The sequence below is a fragment of the Rhinatrema bivittatum genome, chromosome 3 (genome assembly GCF_901001135.1).
Source record: "Rhinatrema bivittatum chromosome 3, aRhiBiv1.1, whole genome shotgun sequence".
Classification (NCBI taxonomy): domain Eukaryota; kingdom Metazoa; phylum Chordata; class Amphibia; order Gymnophiona; family Rhinatrematidae; genus Rhinatrema; species Rhinatrema bivittatum.
The window spans coordinates 401854960-401882497 of NC_042617.1; positions in this window are offsets into that span (position 1 = coordinate 401854960).

Below are 27538 nucleotides of genomic sequence, written 5' to 3' on the forward strand. Positions count from 1 at the left end.
CTATTGGGCGCAAAATAGGATGCAAAAAGGCCCTTACCTTTTCGTCGTCTGCGGAGTCTTTGCGGAATCAGCCCCGGTGACGCCCCTCCTCTTCCAGGGCTGACTCCACCCCCATCTTGGTATTGCATGCGATAAGGGACTTTTCGCGTGTGAAACGTCCCTTATATTGCGTGCGATCCATCTGGAAAATGACCCCCACAGTCTGTAAACTTGTCTTTCATAAGGCTTCCTACTGTCTTAGCTATGTTGATAATAAAGGGGTGAATTTTCAAAGACTTATGTGGAGATTGAGTGCATAAAATTGGTAAATACATAGATAAATAGTTTATTTATTTATTTATTTATTTATTAGTTTTTATATACCAATGTTCAATTTGGAATATCACATCGGTTTACATTGTAACTGTATTCAAGAAGAAGGGGCTTCCTGTTTTACATTATAACATCAATATAGTCTTATTTAACATTGTAAATAGTTCTTATTTAACATTGTAATTAACTTTTATTTAACATTGTAACTTTACACTTTATTAAATTCTTACTAGGAGATTAAACCTGAAACAGTGACGGCAATAAGTCCTAAGGAGAGTATTTGGAAAGAATGCTGTATGGGTCATTTATGACAATACGTCTTGTGGAGTGTCTTGTCGTATAATAATGTGAATATTGAGATGTGACTTATATGTGACTTATATGTCCTTATCTAGTGTCTTTTTGCATGGTAGCATTGGCAGGGGTTATAGGTGGTTGTTGTGAAAGCTTTTTGGAAAAGACATGTTTAAAGTTTTGTTTTGAAGGTTTGCATTGTTGTTTCTAGCCTTAGATGTAATGGTAAGTTATTCCAGAGAGAGGGTCCAGCCGCAGACAGAGCGTGTTCTCTTACTGTGGTCAGGTGGATTATTTTTGGAGAGGGAATTGGGATGAGACCAGTGTTGATGGAGTGGAGGTTCCTTTTTGGGCTGTAGAAGTAGAAGGATGTGTTCATCCAGTTAAACTTGTCAGTTTAGAGAGCTTTGTGGATGAGGGTGAGGACTTTATAATGTATTCTGAATAGTAGGCATGCTCATTCATTGCTCCATTTGTTTCAGCGGTATGTTCGTATCTGATGAATGGATAGTAGACACACAGAAAAGAATGATGTACACGTATATAAGAAAATAAACATATGAACATAAGAATTACCATACTGGGTCAGACCCAGTATCCTGTTTCCAACAGTGGCCAATTCAAGTCACAAATACCTGGCAAGTACTTAAGAGCATAAGAACATAAGAACATGCCATACTGGGTCAGACCAAGGGTCCATCAATCTCAGCATCTTGTTTCCAACAGTGGCCAATCCAGGCCATAAGAACCTGGCAAGTACCCACAAACTAAGTCTATTCCATGTTACCATTGCTCGTAATAGCAGTGGCTATTTTCTAAGTCAACTTAATTAATAGCAGGTAATGGACTTCTCCTCCAAGAACTTATCCAATCCTTTTATAAACACAGCTATACTAACTGCATTAACCACATCCTCTGGCAACAAATTCCAGAGTTTAATTGTGCGTTGAGTAAAAAATAACTTTCTCCGATTAGTTTTAAATGTGCCACATGCTAACTTCATGGAGTGCCCCCTAGCCTTTCTATTATCCGAAAGATAATCTACCCGTTCTAGACCTCTATCATATCCCCCCTCAGCCGTCTCTTCTCCAAGCTGAAAAGCTCTAACCTCTTTAGTATTTCCTCATAGGGGAGCTGTTCCATTCTCCTTATCATTTTGGTAGCCCTTCTCTGTACCTTCTCCATTGCAATTATATCTTTTTTGAGATGCGGCGACCAGAATTGTACACAGTATTCAAGGTGCGGTCTCACCATGGAGCGATACAGAGGCATTATGACATTTTCTGTTTTATTCACCATTCCCTTTCTAATAATTCCCAACATTCTGTTTGCTGGCAGAAATTAGAGTCTGGACAAATAACTGCAGATTAGACAGTAAGGCGTCACCACTTTCCCAGAATGGAGAGGTCCATGCCAGAGCTCGGCCATCTAAGAGGGACAATATATAGGCTGTCTTGACTTGATCAGTAGGGAACTGTGTAGGCTGTAAAGAAAACCTCATGAAACAGTGGTTTAGGAAACCACGACACTGTTTCTGGTCTCCCACATATCGTGGTGGAACCGGGAGATGAAATGAGGCGGATGGTCCTGGAGCTGGAGCTGGTGCAGGAAGTATTGGAACTGGTGGTTTTGTGGCATCCAGGTGATTAGCCAGTCTCTTTACCATAGCCACCAGGGCGTCTAGATAATGCTGTTTCTGTTGAATTCGCTGAGCCATACCTGGTATGGCATGCAGGTTTGAATTGTCCGCCGGATCCATGCCCTTGCAAACTGTTATGAGTGGACCCTTGGGCCGGCTAGAAGAAGATGAGAGGACATTGAGGGAAGGCCCACAGCAGAGTCCATAGCTGGGAGGTGGATCAAAATTAGGCGACCACTGGAACTCACCACTGGAAGCCCAAGATCTCCCCAGGAGGAGCCCTTAGGGACCCGAGCCGCTTGGATTTAGGCAAGGTCTGCTGGGAAGAAGGTCCAAGAGAAGTCTGGTTCAAGGCAGGCAGCAGTGGAGCAAAACATGGAGATGGACCAACAGTCAGCGCAGTCGGCAGACAGCAGAACCGGAGACAAACCGGGGATCGAGGTGGGCAGCGAAGCAGGATCACCAGAGGACGTACCGAGGTCAGGAGCCAGGAAGGCGAGCCAAGGGGAAGCTGGAGGAGGAGCAGGCAAGGACGGAGCTGGAGTCAGGAACAGGCTGGAGCGGAGCAGGAGTCAAGACATGCTGGAGTGGAGCAGGATTCAGGAACAGGCTAGGGGGTGGGACCAGCTGGAGGGAGTCTGTATTGTCTCCCTCTTGGAGGGAGCACCACAGGAAGGCCCCAGCAAGGCCCGAACGGGGGCTGAAGAGGCCACGATTGCTCGGAGCAGCCCTGAGGAAGGAAGAGGGACCAACCATGGACCTCCGCAGACCGGGACTGCAACACTTACTTCTTAGACTTCTGGCATTAAGATACAAACATTTCAAAGTGGGTTTTTTGTTTGTATTAACATTCAGCTTTTCTGTTGACAGGTATACATTGGAATCTTTTAGCTCAGGTGAATTTTTAATTATAGGCACTTGGACTACTATTCTTATTATTTGAACCTCTCTGTTGGGATACCCTAATTCTAATGCTTCATTAGTATCCTTCAAAGATACCTCCCCTGAACCAGGCACTACTGAGTACTGTCAGTTTTTTCCTTTGATTTAGAGTAGCTTTTAAACTATCTCTTTTTTAAAGGTTAGTGCCAGTAGCCTGGTTCCACCCTAGTTAAGGAAGAGTCCATTCCTTTGGAAAAGAGTCTCTCTTCCCCAAAAGGTTCCCCAGTTCCTTATAAAACTGAATCCATCTTCCTTGCAACATCATCTCATCCAAGTACATAAATGCACACCATTCATTTTTTAATGCCCACTATTCAATCGTCAGATATGCGCGTACACTGAAATGAATCAAATGAATGGAGCAACAAATGCACATCCTTAATAAATAGCCTTTGGGTGTGATAAACATATTTTCAGAATGTCAGGGTACATGAATATTGTTGCTGCCACGTAATAAAGTTGGCACATCCAAAGAGGACATTGCAAGTGCTTTCCATGGTGGGGATGGGAAGCACATGCAAGTTTATGCATTTTCAAAATGAGTACATTATACATCATCACCAAACATGTGCACATGCTTTTACACCTGCTGAAATTAAATCTAACTTCTCTTTTGTCTGTAGTTTTTAGGAAGGGGTCCAAAGCAAGTGGTGAAGGGTGTGAGTGAACTGGTGGATATCTGAGTCAACTGGTGTAGATCTCAGTAAAGTTTGCTTCAAAGCACATGCACAGGTATTTTCATAAGTGAGGTTCATGCATATCAGCCATATATCTGCCTCCATGCATAAACTAAGGGTTATTACACACACAGTACAACTGCTTAACAGGTAAAATGTATGTGTGTATTCATAAAATAGGAGGTTGATATTCAAAGGCATTTAAGTGGATAAGTACTAACTTTTGAATATTGATACCATTTATGAAACTAAAATGTATCCAGATAAATGTTAGGCATTTCAAAAGCATTCCCAGTGGAGTAACTTTTTCAACTACCTCAGATATTTGAAGTTAGCTGAATAAATTATTCAGCTATCCTTAGACATGTACTTGAGGAGGTTGAAATTATCTGAGAATGTAGTTAGTTAAGCAGCCTCCAGATTTAAATAAAAAAATACAGCCAAATGAACCTTCTGACCCAATCTCTCATCCTCTCACCCCAAAGCAACCAAAGCCATTCCTGCCAGCCTATCCCCTTACCCCCAAGCCCATCCAAAAATTGAGGACATCTAGGCCGGAAATGACTCCTTCCCCCTCTTTTCCCCCCAAAGGTTAATAAATACTGAAATTGCAAGTCCACAGCCACCCTCATGACTGCCACCCTAATCTCCCCTCCACCCACTCACCTCCCAAACCCTTTGCCATGACTGGGGGCTCAGAAATATTGCCCAGCTTCCAGCGCATCCCGCATTCATCTGTACACACTGGAAGTTGGATAGCAGTTCTGGATTCACTGGGAGAAGAACACGGTAAGGGGTTTGGGGAGGTTTGGGCAGGAGGGAATGGGGGTTAGGGTGGGGATGACAGGGTTGGGGGGTGCTCTCCTTCTGCAGATCTGCATTTTCTTATTGTCTTTTGGAGGGGAGGCAGAAGGGAGACTTTTTGATCATATAATCCCACAACATGAACTAAATTGTTGGAGGTTCGGAGATAAGGGGGTATCAGCTGGCAGGACTGCCCTTAGTTTCACTTGAGTGGAAGGGTAGGGAATTGGGTCAAAATGCCTTCTCAGCTAAATTTTTTGATTTAAATCTAGCACTACTTAACCAGCTTTATTTTTTGAAAATAGCCGGACATTAGTTAAATGTATCTGGGAACACGTCCCTTGATAACCTTGAAACCTAACTGGGGATAGTCAAAGGTGGCTAGCTAGGTTTCAAAATTATCTGAGTGTGTATAACCCAGATAACTTTATTCATCAATATTCAGTGAGATATTTATCCTACTGAATATCCTGGATAATTTATCTGGCTAACTTATCCTGAGAAGTTATCCATCACTGAGCGTTATCCTCTGAAGGATTGGCTTCCCTAAACACAAAGAGCCAGCACCCTGTAGGCCCCCTTAACAGGATCTGCTACCCAGAGTACTACATGCCTCACACTTACATTCTGAATCAGAACAATTGTGGATGCCAGGATAAGCAATGTTTTTATTATTAATGCTATTTTATGCTCCAGAAAGCAAGACAGTAAATGTTAGATACAGATAACAGCAATGACAACAGTTGCAAAAATGTACAAATACTTTTCTTATGGTTATTGCAAGAGTAGCTTAAGGTTTGGGATTTTCTCCTGTGTCCTTCTGCCATCTCCCTCCCCTGCCTCTGTTAGATGCATCCTTTTTGTCTGCGTATATAAAACTAAGTTTTGAGAGTCACATACAATTATCCAGATATACTGGCTTTCTCTTGTGATTATAACTCCCTCAACATGGAGCCTGCACATCTGGTGTTTACTCCTCCTTTTCTCAAAGTGTGAGAATGCTGATTCCATCGAGTCTTAATTTCTGAATATATCTAAACCAAGCTTGTCAGACTTAGGCCTAGAAATCCCATTACATGCTGTGTTTTATAAACTATGTTGCTCTCACTGTAAAGTTTAAAAGATTCAAGGGCAACTTTAGTTGTACCTACTTTTGCATGCAGTTGCTGAGTTATGGAAAATAAGCACTGCAAATAATTATTTGCTCTGACATGCTAATTTAATGTCATACATTTTGATTTAAGATTTAGAAATATGGGTGTCAGAAAAGAAGGTATAATAATACATTAATATACTGCTTTTCATTATTCCAACCAGGATACATAAGGTCTGAACTGTGAAATCAACTTTGATAAGTGTTCTTAGAGTTCTGTGAAATCAGGTCAACCTGTTTAGATCTGGTAGAATCTCAAACTTGCATCTGTCCTCCAAACTTCATTGGGAATAATTTTTCCTTGTATCATTACCTTTAATATATTCAAGAATTAAATGTAAATGCATTGCCTCCGATTGCCACCTTGCCAAACTTTTATATCTATTTAAAAATCAAAATTTCACTCACTTCAGTTCAGTGAGTTATTCAAAATGCTCTTCACACTGCTGCAAAGAAAGCTGAGGTTTATTGTGAATAAAGATGTGTTTATTTTTTTTATCTTTTTATTTATCATTTACATATAACATACAAGCATACATTTTCAACAGAAATAGCAGTTTGACAAAACAAATTATAAGAAGTACATCAAGAAAGGGAAAAATTATCATAATCAAATGCTAATAAAACCACCACAATTTAAAGGGGGGGCCAGAAAATAGGAGAGAAAAATAAGAAATAGGAGAAAACCAAAAGAAGGAAAAAAAAAAAGGTCTTCCTGCAGTGACCAACACTTCCATACAGAGTTATATAGTACCCTGGTAGAGAGTCCATCAAGCTAGGGTGAGAGAACATTGTAGAAATCTCATTTTTTGTGAGACTTTCCTCACTCCAAATGATGTCAAATCTTCACTGAGGTGTACTTTGCTGTTCGTATGACTCACTCTGCATGTAAAACTGGCCCCAAAACTCCACACCACCACCAAAACCTCACCTCAAATTACTGGCTGCCCATCTTATAGTGATATAAATAGTTGACTACTATAAAAGTCTTATAAAGAGTCTCTCTCTCTTCTCTCTCATATATCACAGGGAGCAAGAACTTCAACACATCACAATAAACTACCTGCATATGGTGCAGTAATCCTAAAATTATCACAGCTATGCCCCTTTTTCTTATCATGGCATTATCCAAGTGAAAACTATAGCAGTTTGATAAATCTAGTCCTAAGATGGCAAAAATATCCAAAGTAGCCCAATCCTGGCTTGATGCACCTTAACTAACATGCCCACCCTCTTGTCCTTTTCAACTTAAAAGGTAGAAGGCCTTGTGAACCAAGGGTAGAACAGATTGAGACAACCTAGAAAGATAAGTTATTGATAAAATGTTACACATAAAATATATATGCTATGAACAAGTCCTATGTAGAAAATGACACTGTAATGTTTGCCTAGGATGCCTAATACCCTTGTACCGGCCCTCTATATATGTATCTATATTTCTAAACTGTTTTCTCTATATCTATACTTGTCCATCTCTATATATTTGACTACATCAAAATATAGATGATTAGAGAAAGATATAGATATTATAATATACTGTATATACTGTATGTGTATATATATATATATATATATATATATATATATATATATATATATATATATATATATATAAACTGTATGAAGCTGATTTTCAAATGTTACTCAGCTGGATAGGTAAAGCTCATTTAGCTATGTGTTGGCTGTTGAATATTCAGCTATATTCAGGGATTTAGGAACGTTTTGTTACGTGCAGAGTGATAAGGTACCCTGGTAGAGAGTCCATCAAGCCACCCCACCTTCTAAAACCCACCCTGATTCAAAGTAACCCTCTACAGAGGTACATATATATAGAGTTTCAGACTCACTCTCTCTCTGTCTCCACAATGTATTAATCAGCATGCGAAGCGAAAAATAGCGAAAGTTGTGGAAACTGCCTATGAGATGCAGGAGCAGAGTTATTAGCCTAACCAAACCCCTTTTTATCATGGGCGCTATTTCCACAATGGGGCGGATTTTAAAACCCCTGCGCTCGTAAATCCTCCCGGATTTATGTGCGCAGGGCCTTCACGCGTCGGCGTGCCTATTTTGCATAGGCCGCTGGCGCTCGCAGAGCCCTGGGACGCGCGGAAGTCCCGGGGCTTCCTCAAAGGGACGTGTCGGGGGTGTCGCTGAATGATGCGGCGTTTGGGCGTGACGCGGCATTTGGGGGGCGGGCCCGGGGGCATGGCGCCAGCTAGGGATGTGCAGACCAAAAGTTTAAGTTCATAAGTCCATAAGTCGAAAGGGGTCCCATTTGCGGTCAATATGGACATATGGAGAATTCCATAAGTTGAGTCTATGTCCATATGTGCAAATAAAAATTTAAACCCCTCACCCTCCTTAAACCCCCCCCCCCCAAGACTTACCAAAACTCCCTGGTGGTCCAGCGGGGTCAGGATGCCATTTCTGAACTCCTTTGCAAGGAGCACGTGACGTCGGCGTCACGTCGGAGTGACGTGGCGTCACGTGATTCCCCACGGGTTCGCTCCGGGATCCTCGTTCGACCCAAAAGGAACTTTTGGCCAGCTTGGGGGGGGCCGCGGGGAATCACGTGACGCCGCGTCACTCCGACGTGGCGCCGACGTCACGTGATTCCCTCGGGTTCGCTCCGGGACCCTCGTTGGGCCCAAAAGGAACTTTTGGCCAGCTTGGGGTGTCAGGAGGCCCCCCCAAGCTGGCCAAAAGTTCCTTTTGGGTCCAACGAGAATCCCGGAGCGAACCCGCGGGGAATCACGTGACGCCGCGTCACTCCGACGTGGCGCCGACGTCACGTGCTCCTCACAAAGGAGTTCAGAAATGGCGTCCTGACTCCTCGCTGGATCACCAGGGAGTTGTGGTAAGTCTTTGGGGGGGGATTAAGGAAGGTGAGGGGTTTAAATTTTTATTTTGGATCAACAATCGCGATTTCCAACGTATTCAACATAGCTATGTTGAATACGTTGGAAATCCGATCGTTTTCGCCTCATCACTTTTTTAAGTTAAAAAAAAGAAATAAGTTGCGTTTTACCTATAAGTTCAAAACGAATGCACACCCCTAGCGCCGGCCCGGCGCTAGGGGTGTGGCAGGCGTAAATCCATGGATAAAGGTAGGGGGGGTGTTAGATAGGGCCAGGGGGGGTGGGTTAGGTAGGGGAAGGTGAGGGGAAGGTGAGGGGAGGGCGAAAGAAAGTTCCCTCCGAGGCCGCTCCGATTTCGGAGCGGCCTCGGAGGGAACGGAGGCAGGCTGCGCGGCTCGGCGTGCGCAGGCTGCCCAAAATCGGCAGCCTTGCGCGCGCCGATCCCGGATTTTATAAGATACGCGCGGCTACGCGCGTATCTTATAAAATCCAGCTTTCTTTTGTTTGCGCCTGGTGCGCCAACAAAAGTACGCGATCGCGTATTGTTTTAAGATCTACCTCTATATGTATAGCATTTTGATAAATCTAGGTCCTAGTTATCTAGGTAGTTGGATATCTCAGGAGCTGGGAATGAATGGATTAGGGCAGCACTACCTATCCAGCTAAGGGCCAGATTCATTAGCAGCCAAATTTTAAATCAGCCACGCCTGTAAATATCATCACTTACGTATGTGGCTGGGCCCTGTGTGCACCGCATGCATTTTCAAAAGGGTCCGGCCATGTGTGTAAGTAAGGGTTTGCGCATAATTGCCAGGCCCTGAAAAGGGGGCAGGCTGGGGGGCGTGGTCGGTGGGGAGGGGCAGAGCAAGGAGGGATGGAGTCCAGCCAGGACAGCGGCAATTAGCCGCTGTCCCAGGGAAGCAAGCGCCAGCAGTCAGCCGACGTGTGCAAACTACTTCTTCTCCAAGGAAGCAGTAAGTAGTGAAACAAAACAATTGTAAGTTTTTGGGATGGCTTAAGGAGATAGAGAGGAGATTGGAAGAGGGAGGGGGTTTATGTAGGCGGTGGGGAAGTTCCCTCCCAGTTTGCTCCTTAATTGGAGTGGACTGGGAGGGAACGGGGGAAGGCCCAATTTCGTCGTCACACGTAATCTACTAAAATCCTTCTCCTGCGCGCTCTGCCCGCACATGTGCACGCAGTTTTTAAAATCCAGCGCACATGTGCACACGACCCATGGATTTTATAACATGCACGCACCGGCACGCATTTTATAAAATCTACCCCTAAGGTTTTTCTCCCATTTTGTTCTTATAGGAAAAAACCCTTAGGAGTAGATTTTCAAACCGCGCAAATTGGCGTACTTTTGCTGGCGCATCAGGTGCCAGCAAAAGTACGCGGGATTTTAGTAGATACGCGCGTAGCCGCGCGTATCCGCTAAAATCCTGGATCGGCGCGCGCAAGGCTATCGATTCTGTATAGCCGGCGCGCGCCAAGCCGCGCAGCCTACCCCCGTTCCCTTCGAGGCCGCTCTGAAATTGGAGCGGCCTCGGAGGGAACTTTCTTTTGCCCTCCCTCACCTTCCCCTCCCTTCCCCTACCTAACCCCCCCGCCCGGCCCTGTCTAAACTCCCCCCTTACCTTTGTCGGGGGATTTACGCCTCCCAGAGGGAGGCGTAAATCCCCCGACAAAGGAGGGCGCGGCCACGCCCCCGGACCGCCCCGGGCCGTAACCATGCCCCCAGGCCCGCCCCCAAAATGCTGCCAACACGCCCCCAAAACGCCGCGCCGACCGGGCCCGCCCCCCGACGCGCCCCCCCTCGCCAAACCCCGGGACTTACGCGAGTCCCGGGGTCTGCGCGCGCCGGTAGGCCTATTGAACATAGGCGCACCGGCGCGCAGGGCCCTGCTCGCCTAAATCTGCCCGGATTTAGGCGGATTTAGGTGAGCAGGGCTCAGAAAATCCGCCCCTTAGTGAATCAGGTACTAAGTTAGCCAGATAAGGGATAATATTCTGACTTCTTCAGTTAAGTTAGCAGGATAACTGAGACCTGTTCAATAGCAGTCTAAACATATCCTGATATAATTTATCGGGCTAAGTAGTGGCAAATACAGTGATGTTCAGTAGTATAGCCATGCTGCTGAATATCCCATGCAAGTTAACTGGATAAGTCTTATCCAGTTAACTTACATACAGGCCGATAAAGGGTAATAGCGAGTCCAAAATGCGCATCCAACACCCCCCCCTCCCGAACCTAATAGCGCCCGCAACATGCAAATGCATGCTGATGGTCCTTTTAGGTATTCCCGCGCAATTCAGAAAGCAAAATCTGCAGCCAAGCCACACATTTTGCTTTCAGAAATTAGCGCCTACCTTTGGGTAGGCGCTAATTTCTGCTGGCACCGGGAAAGTGCACAGAAAAGCAGTAAAAACTGCTTTTCTGTGCACCCTCCGACTTAATATCATGGCAATATTAAGTCGGAGGTCCCGAAAGTTAAAAAAAAGTTTAAAAAAATGTGAAATATGCCCTTGGCTTGTGGGTTGAAAACCGGACGCTCAATTTTGCCGGCGTCCGGTTTCCGAACCTGTGGCTGTCAGTGGGCTCGAGAAGCGATGCTGGCAAAATTGAGCATCGGCTATCAAACCCGCTGACAGCCGCCGCTCCTGTCTGAAAAGAGGTGCTAGGGACGCGCTAGTGTCCCTAGTGCCTCTTTTTACAGCCGGCCCTAATTTAAATACATTAATTTATGTATCACGCGCACACGCCTGTGCGCGCACCGGGAGAGCAAGTGCTCGCCCACTCTCCCGCGATTTTTACTGTATTGGCCCGATAAATGGGTATCTTTGAAAACTGAATTCTCTCAATATAAAATACATTTTTTGTGCAAATCTAAAGAAGGGAAATATGTGACCTCAAAGCCATGTACTATATAACATTTCTGGATTATTCCTATAATGGTCCAATAAAAGTTATCACAACCAAGAAAGAATTCAATTTTCTCCAGGACTAGTATGGCTACTCAGTCATAAATCCACTGCAGATTAAAGTTGAGCCTCATATATAATTACAAGTGTGTTCTATAAACTAATACCAATATCATAATCAAATGATGGGAACAGGAAGTACTGCAATAATACTTTTTTGACACTTAAATGCCAAAGGCGTATTTCTTTCCTCATTCCCCTCATCTGATATATAATACATTAACGTTTTCCACTGATGTGCTCATTATTATGAGTAGTTTCATATGTATTTCTGTAGTGTCAGAACTGCTTAGCATTGCTTCATGAGCGCTCTCTTTAACAATGAATGTTGAACTACCACTAAAAGTAACTGAGAGCTGCAATATCAAGATATGAAATGTACATCCAATTCCAATATAGTTGTTTGGCCTATGTGCATTTTATTCTGTCCAAAACAGTATTATTCTATGAAAAGGAAACTTTTCTATAATCAGCTGTATTGCATTTCATTACAGGCATTTAATTTGTATCTTAGTAGTAGGGATGTGCAGACATAAGGTTTTCGTTGATAAGTTGATAAGTTGAAGTTGAGGGTCGATTTCGTTCAATATGGACATATGGAGAATTCCATAAGTTGAGGGTCTGTCCATATGTTCACCGGTTCCCTAAATAAAAATTTAAACCCCTCACCCTCCTTAATCCCTCCCCAAGACTTACCAAAACTCCCTAGTGGTCCAGCGGGGAGTTAGGAAGCCATCCTATGTTGAATATGTTGGAACTCGCGATGCGTTTCTCCTCAAACCTTTTTTTTCTCTTTTAAAAATATAAGTTGCGTTTTATATATGCGTTCAAAACGAATGCACACTCCTACTTAGTAGTGATTGCTTGACCTATTTCAAGGGCAGCATACAATAAATTAAGTTTATGAATAACTCCTTTTCTGTTTTTGTTTTTTGTTTTGTTTTTTTTACAAAACTTTGCTCTATTGCTACAAAAGTAGCCTTTGAAGGCAAACACTTCATTTTTTCTCATTAATATAATTCTATATTCTGCCTTTTAAAAAAAAAGAATTTATTCTGGGGCACACTGAAATGCACAAGACCTGGGTTAAATGTTCAGTTTCTGCTTGCCAGTATTTGGGATGCTTAAGCTGCAAGGTCTACAGTCCCTGGGGGAATGGAGTCCCAATCATCATTCATTGGTGATACCTACTGACCAAATTCAGTGTGCATGCACACTAGGTTCCAGTAGGAGCCATTGCATATGGCCCCTGGCAATGAACTATATCTGCAATGACCGGACTATTGGAGTGGTAATGAAATAATGGGGAAAAAACCCCCCTAGATATTTATGAATGTAATTCTTGGTACAATGGACCAATATAGATCAGTTCTGACTGAGTTGGAAGCCCAAAGGAATAGGGAGAAACTGATAGATCAGTGGTTCCCAAACCTGTCCTCGGGGACCTCCAGACAGTCAGGTTTTCAGGATATCCATAATGAATATGCATGAGATGAAATGTGCATCCATGTTGTGATATATTCAACTTTATGATAAGATGGCAGGTTGTTTCTTTTTTAGCATTCATTTCTAATAGACTTAGCAATTGTGAAAGGTATTTGATTGACATCATAAGAAACCAAAGTCTACTATTTATATACAGAAGAGGCATTGTTCCAGAAGTGGCATTGGAAGTTTTCTCATAATGACTTCCATTATGCCTCAGCCCTGTTCTGTAGAGGAGGGTAGTTCTATCTCCATTCCTGTTTAATCATCAATATTTCTGCTAAGAATACCAACAAGGGTGATAATTAGTTCCATTTTTTTTTTTTTTTTGCAATATGTAGAAATGTCTACTGGAAACTTGATTGACTAATATTTAAAATGTAATCTACTTTGAGGGCAAGAAAAAGGAGTTAATGAATTTTAACTAAATAAATGAAATAGATACATTTGTACTTTGGCTTACAAAAGTCCTGACTAGATTTGACTAGAGGTAGACTTAAATTGGTGAACTAGAAGTAAAATGTTCCATCATTTTGTGACAATTAATTGAGTCACCCATTCTCTACTCAGATGTTTGTTCCATTATGCTAGAGTAGTAGTTCATAAAGTTTTATGTTTCATGCTTAGCAAATCCATTTTATTATATTTATATATTTATGGATATGCTGCAGAAGAAATTGAGGAATCTGGATTATGTAAACATTGCCCAATGGATTTTTCACATACAGGTACATTTTCAAAGGCTTACTCACGCAAAAAAGGCCATATACACGTGTATGTGGCCCAATCATGCAAAATGCATATTTTAAATAGAGGCCACATATTTGTGTATATGCAAGCAAATGTACATACCCAAAAAAGGGGCATGTTAGGACCATGTCGTGAAGGGTTAGCATGTATGTGCACAATGAGATATTTTAAATGTGATGTATAGGTAAACATCATCCAACTTCCATTTATAACTGCTCATTTATGAACAAAATTGCTAACTGTACTTTAGATTTTTGATTTGCCAATTGGCAGGTTGTCTTCTCTGGTTGAGTGGACATAGGATCAGGATAGGGTGAGAAGGAGGGTACAAGGGACATATTGGGACCTACTAGGGCCAAACTCTGACACACTTGGTCATATGGGGGAGGGGGTCATTAGGACACACAGGGTCATAGGAGAGAGACTGGGATAGACTGGGCCACACTGGGTGATAATTGGCACATAGTAATTTATACTGGGGGTTACTGAAACAGATTGGGGGTAACTAGGAGTAACTAGTTCACAAAGGGCTATACAGGGTGTGTGTTACTGGAACCTACTTGGAAATGAGAGTCATTGTTGGAGATTGGCTTTTCAAAATGACTCTAATTGCCTTATAGATACTTATAAAAATATACCATATAGTGACATATGATTCATTATAAACCTTTATTTTAATATCAAAAAGTATTACAATAGAAAATCTTTTTAAATCTACTTTTCTACTTCAAATATACAGTGGGAATACATATATAAAGCTGACATATACTACTTAAAAAAAACATTCATACTTCCATGCACTCATATATATTTAAAACACATTTATAATCTTTTCTTTCATATTCAAATTTCTTTCTCCATTGTTACCAACGATAACACTCTTTTCTCTTTTCTATAATACTCTCAAAAACATTTATAATCTTCTCTTGGGTAGTGACATTTTTTTCTCCGTTGTTGCCAACGATAGTAATCTCTTCACTTTTAAGTTTTTAAAAATACTCTCATACTCTCAACATGTTTCGCCTTCCCACAGGCTTCTTCAGGAGAGCATAATTATATTCACTACTGCTCCTATATCTTCAAGATGATCCTCCCGAATATTCCCGTGTATATTTTTCCTACAATAATGATACATTTAAATCACAAAATTTACACATCACATCTGTCAAAAAAATCTTTTTTAGAAAAATTGTTTCTTAGTCATTATGGGGCGGATTTTAAAAGCCCTGCTCGCGTAAATCCGCTCGGATTTATTCGAGCAGGGCCCTGCGCGCCGGCGCGCCTATTTTGCATAGGCTGCCGGTGCGTGCAGAGCCCCGGGACGCGCGTAGGTCCCGGGGTTTTTTGAAGGGAGCGTGTCGGGGGCGGGGCCGGGTGACGCGGCAGGACCGGGGGCGGGACCGGGGGTGTGGCGCCGGCCCGGGGGCGTGGTTGAGGCCTCCGGACCAGCCCCCAGGACCGGAGGACGGAGCGGGGCTGCCGGCGACGCGCACAAAGTTACGCCTGCTTTCAGCAGGCGTAACTTTGCCGACAAAGGTAAGGGGGGGGGTTAGATAGGGCCGGAGGTGTGGGTTAGGTAGGGGAAGGGAGGGGAAGGTGGGGGAAGGGCAAAGAAAAGTTCCCTCCGAGGCCGCTCCGAAATCAGAGCGGCCTCGGAGGGAACATGCAGCTCGCGCTGGGCTTGGCCCGCGCAGGTTGCACAAATGTGCACCCCCTTGCGCGCGCCGACCCCGGATTTTATAAGATACTGGTGGCTACGCGCGTATCTTATAAAATCCAGCGTACTTTTGTTCGCACCTGGTGCGTGAACAAAAGTACGTGCTCGCGTATTTTTTAAAAATCTGCCCCTATATGTACGCCAAAATTCCATGGGCGCACATATAAAAATGCATACCTCAATTCCCGATTTCCATTTTATTGAAACATCTCCCACAGAGGACTTACATTTCCAATTCTCGTATATTTCTTCCTCTCATTTTATCTACAACAATTAAACACAACCCATTTTCTTTATCAATCACACCCCCAAAAAAAGTCAGAAAAAACTGTGTATGAGGAATTGAAAGAAAAGCTTACCGCACCAACATCATAAAGACGCTCGCAGTCCTTCAGCGTCCTACTGCCATATTTCTTAAGCGGTTAAAAGGGAGTAACAAACCTCCACCCCCTATCACTCTTAGGAGGTCAGAGCCAATCCAAACTTGGACATTTAAAAACACGCCACCCAAACACGTCTCCTGAAGAAGCCTGTGGGAAGTCAAAACATGTTGAAAGTATGAGAGTATTATAAGAACTTAAAAGTGAAGAGATTACTATCGTTGGCAACAATGGAGAAAAAAAACTTCTCTACACAAGAGAGATTATAAATGTTTTTGAGAGTATTATAGAAAAGAGAAAAGAGTGTTATCATTGGTAACAATGGAGAAAGAAATTTGAATACAAAAGAAACGATTTTAAATGTTTTAAATATATATGAGTGCATTGAAGTATGAATGTTTTTTTTAAGTAGTATATGTCAGCTTTATATATGTATTCCCACTGTATATTTGAAGTAGAAAAGTAGATTTAAAAAGATTTTCTATTGTAATACTTTTTGATATTAAAATAAAGGTATATAATGAATCATATGTCACTATGGGCCTTATTTTCTAAATGTATCACACGAGGTAAGGGACGTTTCGCATGTGAAATGTTCCTTTTCGCATGTGATACCTAAATGGGGGCGGAGTCGGCCCCGGAAGAGGAGGAGTCGGGGCCGACTCCGTGAAGCCGCCGACAATAAAAAGGTAAGGCCCTTTTCGCATCCTATTTCGCTCCCAATAGCTACACCTCCTATGGTGGCGCTATTGGGTGCAAAACCAGCAGCCAATGTACTTTTATTTATTTATAGATACTTATGGCAAATGACTGAGGAGGGAGAGAGAAGAGAAGAGGAGGAGAGCCTACAGGATTAGGGGATAGTTGTTGGATCTCTCAGAGGAGCAAGCAATGCACAGGTTCAGGTTCAAAAAGAAAATCATACTAAAACATAGATCTTCCAGAAATGGTTTTCAAAGATGATGATTCAAATGAATTGAACCAAATCAAGGTGAACCTGGAAGGTGTAGTAGGCCCGGTTAATAAACTGAAGAGTAGCAAATTGCCTGGCCATGGTATTCTGAAAGAACTAAAAAATGAAATTTCAGATTTCTTACTAATAATTTGTAACCTATCATTAAAATTGTCATTGTACCTGAAGAGTGTAGAGTGGCCAATGAAACCCATATATTTAAAAAGGACTCCAGGAGTGATCTTGGACACTGTAGACCAATGAGCCTGACTTCAGTATCAGAAAAAATCATAGAAAATATTCAAAAGAACAATATCACAGAACATATAGATAGACAGGGATTAACTGGACACAGCCTGCATGAATTTATCCAAGGGACGTCTTGCCTCACAAATCTGCTACATTTTTTATGAGCCTTTAAATTTAGCGTATTCGGATTTTTAAAAAGCATGAGAGACACCTAAGAAAATTAAAACCTCACAGATAAGAAGCAATGTCCTTTTGTAGATTGCAAATTGGCTAAAAGATAGCAAACATAATGAAGAATAAAATGGTCAGTTATCTCAGTGGAAAAAGGTAAATAGTGGAGTGCCTCTGAGACAGGTGTTTAATATATGTATAAATGATCTAGAAAGGGACATGATGACTGAGGTGATCAAATTTGTTAAATCACAAGTGGATTGTGATAAATTGCAGAAGGACCTTGCAAGACTGAAAGACTGGCCATTCAAAGGAAGATGAAATTTAATGAGGACAAGTGCAAAGTGATGGACATAGGGAAAATTAACCTATTTTGTACTTATATGATGCTAAGTTCCATATTAGGAGTTACCACCCATGAAAAATATTTGGGTGTCATAGTGGACAATACATTTAAATTATCAGCTCAGTGTGCTCTGGTGGTCAAAAAAAGAAATGGAAAGTTAGGAATTATTAGGAAAGGAGTGGTAAAAAATGAAGAATATCATATTTGATTGCTCTTCTCTGCCTTCTCCACTATAGGTGATAGAGGATATCCACTCAAAACCTGGCTCATGATCACACTGCAGAGCACAAAGGCAGAACAGGGCACTCATTGAGAGAAACTACTCTATAATCAGTGTTTTTTCACAGCTCGTTACAATTATCATTTTGCTAAATTAAAGGCCATTTGGCATTTTGTTTACTGTATTACATGAACTTTCACATACAATGAATCGCCTGAACATTCTAGCAATACACACCAGTTAATGATTTATTTGGATTGTGTTTGCATTTTACTCAACTTGTTTTGTGGTATTTATTCACTTCCAGCTACCTTGCATGCTTCTGTTGCCACTTCCTGGCCATTTTCTTGAGGTCCTCAGTCTGTATAGAGAAAGGAATACAAACTTTAATCTGCACTGTAGCTGCTACTATAACCTCCATACTGGTATGTATCTACGTTGTGAAATGACATTTGGAATAAGTAGCTTGACTCTTTGCACGCCCTTAAAGAAATTAGGGAAGCTAACAAAATCACCAGCACAGTAATAATGAGTGATTTCAATTACCCCAGTATTGACTAGGTGAATGTTACATCAGGACATTCTAGAGAAGTTCCTAGATAAAATAAGTGACTGTTTCATGGAGCAGCTGATAAAAGAACCAAAAAGAGGGCAAACCATTTCAGACCTAATCCTTAATGGAACATGGGATTTAGTGTTGGAGCCACTTTCAATAGTGATCCCAACATTATCAAATTTGACATAATAACTAGATGGAGCATAAACAATAAATCTACTACAACAGCATTTAATTTTCCAAAAGGTGACTATGATAAAATGAGGAAAATGGTTAGGAAAAAACTGAAAGGAGCAACTGCAAAGGTAGACAGTTTAGCTCAGGTATAGATATTGCTTAAAAATACCATCTTGGAAGCCCAGAATAGATGGATTTCATGCATTAGAAAAGGTGGAAAGAAGGCTAAATGACATCCAGCATGGATGAAAGGTGAGGTGAGAGAGGCTATAATATCTAAAAGGACATCTTTCAAGGAATGGAAATGGTATCCAAATTAAAAAAGCAGGGAACAACATAAGTACTAGCAAGTCAGATCCAAAGTATTGATAAGGAAAGCAAAGAAAGAATTTGAAACGAAGCTTGCCATGGAAGAAAAACTCATAATGAAAACTTTTTCAGGTATATTCAAGTTAAAAAGTCTGCGAGGGAGTTAGCTGCACCAATTGATGATCAAGGGCTAAAAGGAGCACTTAGGGATGACAAAGCCATAGCAGATAGACTAAATGAATTATTTGCTTCAATATTCACTGAGGAAGATGTAAGAGACATACCCATATCAGAAATGATATTCAAAGGTGATGATTCAGAGGAACTAAAGCAAATTTCAGTGAACCTAGAAGATCTATTAAGGCAAATTGACAAATAAAGAGCAACAAATCACTTGGACCAGATGGTGTACACCTCAGAATGCTGAAACAACTGAGAAATAAAATTGCAGACCTGCTATTGGAACTTTGTAAACTATCAATCACATCATTTATGGTAACTGAAGACTGGAGGGGTGCCAATGTAATGTCAACTTTTAAAATGGATCAAGGGGTGATCCAGGAAATTACAGTCAGTGAGTCTGATATTTGTGCCAGGCAAAATGGTAGAAACTATCATAAAAAACAGAATTTTTGAACATATAGGTAAGCATGGTTTAATGGGACAAAGCCAACATTGATTTAGCCAAGGGAAGTCTTAACTCACAAATTTGCTACATTTTTTTGAGGGCACAAATAAACATGTGGATAAAGGTGAGCCAATTGCTATAGTATAGAGTAGCAGAAAGCATTTGACAAACTCCCTCATGTGAGACTTCTTAGGAAATTAGAAAGTCGTGGGATAGGTAGCAGTGTCCTATTGTGGATTGCCAACTGATTAAAAAATAGAAAACAGAGAGTATAGCTAAATGATACATTTTCCCAATGGAAAAAATTGAATAGTGGAGTGCCCCAGTAATCTGTTCTGGGACTGCTGCTTTTTAATATATTTATAAATGACTGGGAAATGGGAAATGAGATGATCAAATGTGTTGATGACACAAAATTATTCAAAGTTGTCAAATCACAAGAGGATTGTGAGAAATTTCAAAAAGACTTTGCAAAACTGAGAGACTGGGCAGGCAAATGGCAAATTAAATTTAATATAGAGAAATGCAAAATGATGCCCTCAGGGAAGAGTAACCCATATTATAGCTACAAAATGCAAGGTACCATATTAGGAAGGAAAAAGATTTCATCATCACTGAAAATATGTTGAAATCTTATGCTCAGTGTGCAGCAGCAGCCAAGAAAGCAAATAGAATGCTAGGGATTATTAGGAAAGAAATGGAGAATAAAACAGAGAATATCAGAATAGCTCTGTATTGCTCTGAGGTGCAATTTCATCTTGAGTATTGTGTTCATTTCTGGTCACCACATCTCAAGCAAGATATAGCAGAATTAGAAAAGGCACAGAGAAGGGTGACCATGATGTTAAAGGGGATAGACCAATTCCCCTATGAAGAAAGGCTAAAGATATTAGGACTCTTCAGCTTAGCGAAGAGATGACTGAGGGGAGATATGATATAGGTCTATAAAATAATAAGTGGAATGGAATGAGTAAATATTAATTAGTGTTTTACTCTTTCGAAAAGTAAAAAGACCAGGGGACACACAATGATGTTAGTGGGTAAACTAATAAGATAAACTATTTTTTTACTCATCGTATAATTAAGCTCTGGAATTCATTGCCAGATATGTTGAAAGCTATTAGTATAGCTGAGATTAAAAAAAAAAGGTTTTGACAAGTTCCTGGAGAAAAAGTCCATTAATGATTATTAAGGTAGAGTTGCAGAAATCCACTAGTTATTAATGGGATAAGTAGCTTGGAATCTATCTACCCCTTAAGATCCTGCCAGGTACTTGTGACCTGGCTTGGACACTGTTGGAAACAGGGTACTGGGCTTGATGGACCCTTGGTCTGACCCAGTATAGCAATCTTATGTTCTTATGTAATTCAACTAGACGTGATTTTCTGACACAAGGGCCAAAAGTACACCTTAAGAGGGACACTTCATGAATCACCATGGTACCCCTATTCATGAGCGAGGAAGCAGGGTAGTCCAGCCGGTAGGAAAATCCCTTTCAGATAATTGTGAATTAAAATGGGATACCTCTGGTACCACAGAGAACACACAGCTTTGTGGAGTAACAGGACCTATATGACAGAGCCAAATCTATCTCTTCAGGAAGAAAGACATTGGTTTACTCTGCTTTTGGGGCCATCATTACATTTCTGACATATCCCAGAGGAAGTTCTACTTCAAGACTTGATCTTGACTATACTTGTGACTATTGATTTAAATCCTCCTTTGTTATCTTTGCCTATTTCACTCTTGCATTATATTACATTACATTGATTATACTATAAATGAAATGTATATCTTTTACTTTATCCATTCCTATTGACAATTTCCCTACCTGTGGGTCATATTGGGCCCATCCCTAGTGTCCCCTCTACACTTTCTAAGCAGTCCTACAGTCATCCTCATACTCACCGTTTTAGCAGTCCCCCACCCCAAATCTCAAATAACTATTACCTCCCTAGTGACCCCAACACACACACCTTAACCAGTCCCTACCCATACAGCTGCAATCTACTTACCCTACGTGGATAGGAAACTCGGTGATTAAACTCCTGATGCAGGTCTTTCCAGGACTGATTGTTTTTTCTCAGACCCAGATAGGGAATAGAACCCTATCATTAACAACCACCAGGGACACCAGGTGGCATTGTCTCTTGTGATGAAGTTGGACTGTCATGCTGATGGTTGCATAGTTGAATAAACTTGCCCCAGAGAAATGGAAACTACATATCACAGAAGTGTATATCTGAATAAACCTGCCCCAGCTGTGTCTCATGGAAGCATACATGTGTATGATACACGTGCAAAGTAGTGCTCAAACAAAAAATCACACACAAATGTACATGTAACTTCCATGCACAATGTTCATGCAAAAGGTCATGTATTTCATATCAAGTATGCAATTGCATGAGCCTGATATAAAATTCTCACATATCTGCACTTTAGCCCATATGCATATTAATATGAGCTTGCATGCAATTCTTTTAAAGTTATCCTCCCTATGTTCACATTATCCAGATTCTGACTTTACCGATAACTTATATAAGAACAAAACCTTTGTTCATGAAGCAGCATAATAAGAAATAATACAGCAATCCTGTTTGAAATCATCAAGCATAACAGATAAAGTATAAATTAGCCACTTGCGAGTTTTCAGAATAACTACTGAATTCAGTTCCACAGAGATAAAAAAAAGTATTGCCATGTGGACAGTAAAACTGATGGGTTATTATCTCATTAATCTCATAAAGAACATAATATAAAAAATGTTTCATCATTTGACATAACTACCATAAGTGGAAATGTGATCCATGACCTCTGAGCATAGGCGTCTGGACTGCCCATTAAACTCAGCAAAGAAAAGGTAATATCTATGTGTGCTGCATAATAATCAATATAGAAAAATTCTGTATTTTTAAAATGGAGATAATGCATGAACTATATCCAGATGAATCACAAATTGTTAGTAGATTAATTCCCTTTTTCAAGAAGTAACTTTAAAATGGCAGTTTAAGACTGAAAAAGACTAACCTCTGTAATCCTAACAAGGGGGCCATAGCTTAACAGTCACCCTGTCAGAGATATACAAAGGTTGCTCACTAGATATAGAGTTTGTGAATTTATGGGCTGTTGTTGGCTGTTCTGATGCATAACCTTGCTATAACCTCACCTAACACTGTTGCTACCTGTACTATTGCTGCTTTGGTTAATAACCTTACAGCATCTAAATTACTGCATAACCTTGATAAATTTGATTCAGTACCAGTTTTAAAAATATATGAACTGTTTTCTTCCAGAAGATATTTAAAATATGAGATTTTTTTAAAAGCTTATTTGAGTGATCTAATTTTAGATCAAACAATCACAAGCTTGTAGGGAAGAAGTTTCCATTTAGAGCAATGTACATGATTTAATTTTTTCATCTAGCTGTATAAAAAATGTAACTGTTATTTTTTTCTTTCTTGCATTTATGAGAAATTGCTAAAGTAAGTCTCATACACCAATAAGATTTTAGTTTTATGGTGTGTTATTACATTTTCACTTGGAAAATAAGTTAAATGTAGATTACAAACTTTTGAAAAGAGATGAGATGAGAAAGCAGGAAGAAACAAGACATTTTATACTGCACTCTAGAATAGGAGAGAGCAGAGCAGTGAGGTACAGAGATCAGACCAGATCAAACCAATATGAATAGCAAGTTACCTAAACAGATGGAAGGAAACAGGATCCTTTTTTTTTTTTTTGTCATAAAGCAGGCTTAGACATCTAGAGACCAATATTCAAAATGGTACTTAGCCAAATAAGTACTACTTATCTGGTTAAGTGGCGCCGGCTAGTGGGTACCACTTAGTCAAATACGTGATGTATCCAGTTAAGTATTTAGCCAGTTAAGTCAGGGGCAGGGATTGGGTGTAATGGGGAGGAGCTGATTTATCACGATAATTTATCTGGTTAACTCCAATATTCAGAATTAATTGATCTGGCTAACTCTGGTCAGGCTATAGGGCTGATAAACTTATCTGGCTAACTTTAAGATAGGAGGGTATATTCAGTGCACTGCCATGCTGCTGAATATACAGCACTAGTTAGCCAGACAAGTTTTTATGGGTAATTAGCAGAGCTGCACCGTTGCTAAATATGGGCACTCAGCTTTTCTGGTAGAGAATTGTTAGGTGAGAAACAAAGAGTTCAATACTCAGTGGTGAGGTGAGTAGAAAGTTAACTGGTTAACGTTGGTCAAGATATTCAAAGGAATTTAGGGTAAAGTTCCCACTTAAAATACTTAACTAAAGTTACCTGAACTCACTGTGCTTTTAAAAATTGGAAAAAAATTCTAGCATGTTGAGTAGATGCTGATTTTCAAATTAGTATTAATGTATTCAGTTCTTTCCAGGTGAAAAGACCAATGATTGATTCTTTTACTTACAGCTGTCAATGAAAGAACCAATTCTCTTCCAGAACTGAGTAATTCTATCTGATTTTATCCAGATAACGTTAACTTCTTAAAGATATAGCATAGGCCTCCTGGTATAAACAGTGAAAAAAAATCTACCTCCATGTCCAGCCAATTGCAAAACCAGTAAATTGTTAGGAGAAACTACTCTAAAATATCCCTAAATTCTCTTCAACTAGATAGCAATATCTCAAATTTCCCTCTTAGGGCCAAGGCTCAACTTAGCCAGATTATACCTCTCATGCTAATTTAAGGCAGAGGTGCTCAAACTGGTCTTTGACACTCCCTCCACCTGGATTCTCAGCATATCCTTAATGAATATGCATGAGATTTATTTGTATGCACTACCTCCTATGTATGAAAATATTTCTCATGCATATTCATTAGTGACATGCTGAAAACACCATTGGCTGGACCCGAGGATCAGTTTGAGTACCCCTGATTTAAGGATCTAGCAAAATATATGCTTATCAAACAGCCAGACTTTTTCTGACTTCTATAACCTAAATATAGCATCTATCTTGTAGCCTAACATCGCTCAGAGGGAGGTGGGTGTGTCTATTACAGAGACTAGATGCCATAATAGAAATATTTGTAACCTTGTCCTCTGCAGCTATGGATGGCCGGCGCCATCTTGTGCTCCTACCATGTGACAGGGGCCGACCAATGGCATCGGTAGCCCCTGTGACATAGTAAGGGCAAAGGCTATCGGCGCCATTTTGATTACTGGCAGCCGACGGCCCGAGTGCAGTAGATGGCTCCTGGACCCCTGCTGGACCACCAGGGAGTTTTGGCAAGTCTTGGGGGGGTCAGGAGGGTGGGGGGTTGTAGTTAATTAAATTTTAGCTGGGAAATGAATAAGAATGGAATGCATGAACGGATCGGGGGTCCCCCTTGCTGAATGCAACGTATCTGCCCCCCAACGAATACGAATACCAAATGTAATGTATGCGGTCCCTCTGCACATCCCTATTAAAAGCATGAATTTGTAATAGGCTTGAACTGGTAGTCAGAGCAAACTTGGAAGGGGGTGGGGGTGGGAGGACACATGGTCCCTACACCCCAAATCCCTCTAAGATTCTGGCTGCCATATTTTGAACTAATTATAATCTTTTAAGAGATAACTGAAGCAGGATCATATATTCCAACTTTCAATAATTTAATCTCAATTTAATCAGTGTTTGGATCGCTAATGCAAATATTTTTTATGACAGATAAGAGTGCAACTGCTGTTCCATGTAAAGGTAGCCAAAACATATTTTAACTACCATAAAAATGTGATCCTCTGTGGTGAGTCCAAATGATAATTTAATTTCCAGATTACTTACTAAGGAAAACAGAAGAATTGTCAATAGTTTAACTAAAATCTGAAAATCTGGATGAGGGTTGTTTTTTCACATTCATAAAGCTTATTTTGCTGGCATTTAATTTAAGTTTAGTATTCCCACTGCATCTTGGCTTTACACCCCACTGTTGATCTTCTCTATTTCATGTCAAATAAGTATTAAATAAGTAGGCTGATAGGACTAAACCCTGTGGCACATTGCATATTAATTCCCAAGACAATGAAAAATGTTGACCCATCACATAGAAACATAGAACATGACAGCAGATAAAGAACATTTGGATCATGGAGTTTTGCCCATCCATACTTCCAGTTCAGTTTTACAATCCCTTACTTTCCCTCAGAAATCCTGCATTCATTCCATGATTTTCAGAATTCTGATACTGTCCTGGTTTCCAGTACCTCATCTGGGAGGTTATTCCATGAGTCCACTACAATTTATCTAAAGAAATATTACCTTAAATGACTCCTGAGTCACAGTTTTTCATTCTCTTCCAATGAGAGTGAAAAACTAGAGCCACCTTTCCTTTGAAAGAGGCCTGCCACCTGTGTATTTATTCCTTGTAGGTATTTAAATGTCTATCATATCTCCTTTTCCCCCTCAGCATATATATATGTTTAGATCTTTAAATTCTGTTCCTATATGGTTTATGCAAATGTAAACTGAGCATTTTTAATAGCTGCCCTCTGGATTGACTCTGGTTTATATTGTATCTATTAGAAGATGTGATCTCCAGAATATCATCTCCATGTTCTTCCTAGTCATTCTTCTCCCTATATGCACAAGCATCATTCTGGCTTTTTCAGTTGTCTAAGCTACTTATTTGGTCACCTTAAGAAAATAAGATACAATCACCCCAGATCCTGCTCTTGTGTACAAAAGAACTTCATCCTCTGTATTGTACTGCTTCCTTGCTTTTTTGTAATCCTTATGAATAATCCTCATTTTTTAAGTGTTAAATATTATCTGCTATAAACTCTACACCATTCCTCAAGCTTCACGAGATTCAGCTTTATTATTTCTACACTTTCCAATGCCTTTAAACTGTTGCAGATTTTGGAATCATCCATATCAAAGGCAAACCTTCCCTGATATCCCTTCCACAATAACAATTATGAAAATGTTAACCAGAACTGGTTAAGAAATGCAATGCACCATTGGTAACCTTAGTTACCTCCCACTTAACCAGTTTTTGACCCTGTCATTTTAAGTTCCACACCTAGGATGATCAGTTTGATTATAAGTTGTTTACACAGAACCATATCAAAGGCCTTGCTGAAATCCAAGTATACTACATCTAGAATTCTAAATTTTCAGACAGTCAAGGAAATTGATTTGATTCATCTGACAAGACCTACATGATTATTAGGGTTTTGCATTCATTTGCAATGAAATAGGAAATAAAGACGATATTTCCTATTTCATTGCATATTGGAGGGCTGACAAAATGAAAGGAAAAACCATGACATTTCATGTGGTTTCCAATCATTTTTTTTTGCGGGGGAGAAAGGGCACATTAACAAAAAAAACACCAAACCCACCCCATTCCTTCATATGTAATTACTTATAAACCCCCACCTTCCCAAACCCCCAAGACTTGCCGAAAAACCCTGATGGTGCAGTGGGGGTCCTGGAAGTGAACTCCTCCTATCGGGCCATCGGCTGCCAGTAATCAAACTGGTGCGGGCCATCCATTGCTCCTACCATGTGACGAGGCTGACCAATGGAACCGGTAGTCCCTGTCACATGGTAAGGGCAAAGGGCCACAGTGCCATTTTGATTACTGGTAGCTGATGGACTAAGAGGGAGAGCTCACTCCTGGGACCCCCGCTGGACCACCAGGGACTTTCGGTAAGTCTTGTGGGGGTCAGGACGGTAGGGGGATTATAGTTAAATAATTTGAAGGGTTGGAGTGGGATTTTTTTTGTTTTTTTTGAGTATTTCCTGAAATAGAAATGAAAAAGGTTTTCGGGTTCGGGGAGTGGACTGAAATGGCCCACCCTGGACCCAAAAACGAAACACCAACTAAAAAAAAAAATGTGTGCACATCCCTAATGATTATTCTTAAGAACATAAGAACATGCCATACTGGGTCAGACCAAGGGTCCATCAAGCCCAGCATCCTGTTTCCAAGAGTGGCC